The 5818-nt window shown below is 28.1% G+C and overlaps 1 pseudogene; it reads left to right on the top strand.

The window, feature by feature from the left end:
* Positions 1–2769: 2769 nt before the first annotated feature.
* Positions 2770–4928, top strand: LOC108485679 (UDP-glycosyltransferase 92A1-like; annotated as a pseudogene).
* The last annotated feature ends 890 nt before the right edge of the window (positions 4929–5818 follow it).

Genomic DNA, 5818 nt, shown 5'->3' on the forward strand with positions numbered 1-5818 from the left:
AGGGTGGTGACGCCAATAAAATTGACACCACCCATGTTCACTGTTAATTTCAGGTCATTTACATACATAATTGTAAAAGCAGGTCATTTTATAAATAATAAAATTTTTTGAATATTTTTATAAAAAAACAGATGTTAATTTTTGCTCTCTTTTCTTAAATTCTTTATTTTCCTTTTTTTAATTATATTTAAATTTTATATTTTTCTTATTATTTTTGAATTTTAATTAATTTTACCATCAACTTTCTAAATAAATTTTTTCATTTTGAAAACAAAATTTAATGGAAAAGTATCATTTCAAATATTTATTAATAGTAACAATTAAGTTACTTTGTAAAATTATTAAAAAATATTATAAATTAGCTTCGATTATTTAATGGAAGGAAGACTTGTAAGTTTTAAAATATATAAATAAAAACTTTATTTTTATAAATAAAATTTTATTAATATTTAATATTATGTTAATTAATTAATTTAATATCTAAATTATTTTTATTAAGTTTAACTTAGATTAATTTAAATTAAAATCAAACAGTAAAATTTAATAAAAACCAAGCTTTAATTTCAAAATTCATTCAAATATAACTTAAGTGACAAAATTGAGTTAACATAAAATAGTAAATTCACTATTAATTTAATAGTACAATGACAAGTATCAATAAAATTAAAGCATAATAATAAATTTCAATTTCTATCTAAAATATAGTAAAATCTAACATTGTTAATATATATTAACAAATTATAAAAATGACATGGAATTAAAATAATCTACGCCTTGCATAACATAAGCCAAAAACTATTAGAGTTCTACAGTAATAAGTATTATGAGTTAGATTATATTTTGTTATATTTATTAAAAAGTTAATACATTAATCGATGTATATTAGATTAAATGGTAAATTGGTTCTTTTGTTAAAAAATCAATCCATTTCTACTATAAAACGAGTCTTCATACATCAACATAAGGTACACGTGGTATACTACATGTCACTTTTAGTTATTCAATTAATCATGTCCGTTCTTAATAATAAAAATGACTGAAAATTTTAACAATAGAGGAGGAAAATGTAATTTGACACTCAATACAAGAACTTCCATAATATTTTTATCCAATTTTGACAAAAAAAATCATATATCAATTTAAAAAACATTATTAATTTCAAGTAACAAATTTTATTCTAAGTATTTAACTTAATTTGATTTTATAAATGCATCAACCCAATTCTTTTAAAAATAACACTAAAATATAAAAAATGCTACATATCTCCCTTTTTTTATATGAAGTTTTGCACGTATAAACTCTATTATAATTTACTTTTAAAATATATTATTTATTAATGAAAATAATATAAAATAAAATAAAAATAGACTAAATTTGAAAAAATAAAAAACATTTAAGAAAATGTATTTTTTTATATATTTAGGTAAATAGTTCGATTTTGAAAAGAGAAATAAAAACACGCCCAAAGAAGGCGTGTTTCGACCTTTAATATATTAGTTTTTTGTTAAATGGTTAAATGTTAATGGTTTTGTTTTTAAATCTCGAGTTCGATTCCTTTCTTACTTATATTTGTATTTTTATTTCACGTTGTTCCAACCTTTACTTTTATTTTTAATTACTATTTTTAATACTTTAACAACTCTTTTGGTTAGATGATTAAATAATAGTGATTTAATTCTTAAATCTTAGGTTTAATTCTCTCTTAAGCACATAACTATTTTTATTTCATGTTTTTCAAACTTTTTAATTAATAAATATATTATTTTCAAGTTTTTATTTTAATTCATATTTTAATTAATAATTCTTTTATTTATAAAATTAAATAATTATTGCCAAATATTATTATTTTAGTAAATATAATTTTATATGTGAAATATTTATTTTTCAATCCATATCATGAGTGTAGTAAATTTTAGTATTATATATTTTTGCATGTGTATTTGAAATATTTCACATATAAACATAATTATATTTGAAATATCATAGTCACAATATAGATGAAAAATAATGATTTTTGAAATATTTTACATATAAAAATAATAATGATATTTGAAATAATTGTTTGATTTTATAATATTAGAAGTCACCAAACCCACAAAATAGGTAGAGAAAATAAATATTTGATATATAAATGTTATATATAAAGAAAAATATATCAAAAAGTTAGTTGATGTTTTTAAAATATAAAATATATTCAACATAATGATAAATATTAATTTTGTCAAAATATATATTTTATTATATAATTGACAATAATTATTTGATTTTATAAATAAAAGAGTTATTAATTAAAAATATGAATTAAAAATTAAAAAAAACTTGAAAACAATATATTTGTTAATTAAAAATAAAAAAAAGCTTGAAACAACATGAAAACAAAAATACAAATGTGCTTAGAAAAGGCATCGAACTTAGAACTTAAGGATAAAATCACTATTATTTAATCATTTAGCTAGAAGAACTAATGTATTAAAAACAATAATTAAAAATAAAAGTAAAGCTTAAAACAACATGAAATAAAAATATAAATATAAGTAGGAGAAAATAAAACTCAAACTTAAAGATAAAACCACTAATATTTAACTATTTGAAAAATAAAATCTCCTCAAATAGGATTAAAGAAATTAATGTGTTAAAAAAACGCCCTATAGGATATTATTTTGTTCCTTTCTTCAAAATAGTGATACATTCCTTGAATATTTTTAAAATCAGCTTTTTTTTTAGCGAATATAATTATTTATTTTTTGAAATCAACATAAAATTAAATCAGATAAGTTAAAAGTGAAATATCCCACAAATTTAAAACACACACTCTCTCCAAGTCTACCACTTTCCTAATAAGAAAATAGCTCTCCGTTTTCTACTTCAATTTTCTTCAATAATTTACAGTCACATTTCTTACATTGGCAATTTAAATATACATTCCATATCGATCCTTGATGTGTATTAGCATGGGTTACATTCATAATCTAGAAATTTACACTGGCTATGGCCATTGAAATCTCTGCTTCCAACAGCTTGAATCATTGCAGCGATTACTATGGGTTCACAGCAGATCGACATGGTAATGCTCCCATTCATGGCTCATGGCCATCTTATACCATTTCTATCTCTCGCAACACAAATCCACCACCGCACTGGCTTCAACATCGCCATTGCCAACACCCCTCTCAACATTCAGTATCTCCGTTCCACTTTTCACCAACACCAACACCAACACCAACACCAACACCAACACCCTCCTCCATGGATCCACTTATTTGAGCTCCCATTCAACAGTGCAGGCCATGGCTTGCCACCCAACTCAGAGAACACTGAGAACTTGCCTTTGGATCAAATAGGTAAACTCGTTATTTCATCTGTTTCCCTCAAGACCCCATTCCATAACTTCTTGTTAGATATCATAAAGAAACAAGGAAAGCCCCCACTTTGTATCATATCGGATGTTTTCTTCGGGTGGGTTGTCGAGGTTGCCAACATTATGAACACTGTAAACATCACATTTGACACGGGTGGAGCTTATGGAATCTTGGCTTTATTTTCCTTTTGGTTGAACCTCTCACATCGTAAAACAGATTCTGAAGAGTTTAATTTGCCTGGATTCCCTGAAAGATGTAAGTTTCATGTTTCTCAACTCCATGAGTTTATGAGAAATGCTGATGGGAATGATTCATGGTCCAGGTTTTTAAAACCTCAGCTTTCAAGTTCTCTGCAGTCTTTTGGGTGTTTGATGAACACAGCTGAAGAGCTGGAGCCTCTTGGGTTGGATTCACTGAGAAAATACACACAGTTTCCAGTTTGGCCAATTGGACCTCTTCTACCCAAGCAGTTGCTAAACAAGTCGCCATTATCGTCTTCGAGTTCTACAACACAACATGCAGGAAAATCGTCTGGAATTTCAGCTGAGAAATGTGTCGAATGGCTTGATATATATGCATGAACTTGGTTCAGTTCTATACATTTCTTTTGGATCCCAAAACACTGTGAGTCGATCACAGATGATGGAACTTGCAATCGGGTTGGAAAAAAGTTGGAAACCATTAATTTGGGTGATTAGGCCTCCACTTGGATTCGACTTAAAAGCTGAATTCAGATCTGAATGGTTACCAGAAGGGTTTGAAGCTCGAATGAAAGAGAGTAACCAAGGCTTGCTGGTGAAAAACTGGGCACTACAATTGGAGATATTGTCACACAAATCAACTGGGGCATTTTTAAGCCATTGTGGGTGGAATTCAATAATGGAAAGCTTAAGCCAAGGTGTGAAAATCATAGGGTGGCCAATGGCGGCTGAACAGGCTTTCAATTCCAAGATGTTGGTGGATGAAATGGGTGTGTCGGTGGAGTTAACAAGAGGGGTTCAGAGCAGTATTTCAAGGACAAGGTTAAGGAAGTGATAGGAATTGTGATGGAGAAGGAAGGGAAAGGAGGGGATATGAAGAGAAAAGTTGGAAGAGATTGCACACCATATAAGGGAAGCTGTGAAAGATGAAGGAAGCGAAAAGGGGTCTTCCATTAAAGCAAAGGATGATTTTATTTCCGCCATTAAAACAAGGAAACAAGAAGTGTTCACTTCATCTATCTTGGATCTATCCGCAAACAAGCATTGTGTGGTAGTTTAATAATGTAAGTGGTAGTTCAGAGGGGAAGCAGATTGTAACGGTTCATCTTTGCTAGTTTACATTTTCTTCTTGTTCCATGGAAACTACGTGTTATTTTGATGATTTTTAGCATTTGAGAGCAAAAACAAGTAAAATAAAAAATAGGAGTAGGAGTTTAATTAATTTTTTTTTAAGTTTGAGATTTTTTTTATGTATTTTGGCAGTTTAATTAATTATTATTTTTCAACAAAAATAATGGTGTCTAAACTATTTTTCAACAAAAATAGCATGATGATGTGTGAGAAATAATGAAAAATTTTATTTCTAAAATGCTCGGCATTTGGTGTAGGTTTGGAAATTAGCTAAATTTGAATTTAGGAATTGGTTGTGTGTGAGAAAAGTAGTGCGCAACAAATGATATCTCTTGTTGTTTTGAATTTCGAAATTTACAAGTTCAAATTTCAATATTTAAAATAATCTCTAAAATTTTATTTTTATGTTTTGCTTATATTGATAGAGTGAATTTCATTTTAAAATTTAGAAATTAAAAAATATAATTTTTTCACTAGTGTTTGAGAAGAACATTTCAACATTAAGAATAATAAGTATCCAATAATTTTAGCAACGATTTCCGTAATGATCATTATTGACATCATCCATTGGTCATGATCACCTCACATTGGTCATGATCAATAAATAAATATAAGAAAGAATATTAGCTAACAATGACCCAACGAAAGGCAGCTTTGAACAGTACTCACGCAACTTATGGCCGATTTTGCACAAACGACTCAATCTCTTTCTTCTTTCCACTGTAACGGTAGCAACACTGATGCTAATGTCGTCAATTTCCGGTGCCGCTCACATTCGATCAATCCCAGAATCGCATGACAGCTTTGCTGCTACTTGTGCTTTACCGTCGAAGTTTACGGGAACCCACTTGGCCCCCATGAATCTGCCTAATTGAATCTTGGTGGTATTTGAGCTGGAGTCCGACGGTTGTACGTAGACGGTAATGGAGGGTTAAAAACCAAATGATAGCGTTGTGATGGTTGTCGTTAAAATGGAGCAGTTTTCTTTCGTTCCTATCTTCTTCTTCCTTTTTTTTTTTTTTGTTCTTTTAACTTTCAAATTAAAATTTCTCCTCTTTCAACCGCCTACACACGTATGTACATAAAAACTATATATTATATTATATTATATTATTATTATAATATATG

This window comes from Gossypium arboreum, chromosome 11 (assembly GCF_025698485.1).
Source record: "Gossypium arboreum isolate Shixiya-1 chromosome 11, ASM2569848v2, whole genome shotgun sequence".
NCBI classification, from domain to species: domain Eukaryota; kingdom Viridiplantae; phylum Streptophyta; class Magnoliopsida; order Malvales; family Malvaceae; genus Gossypium; species Gossypium arboreum.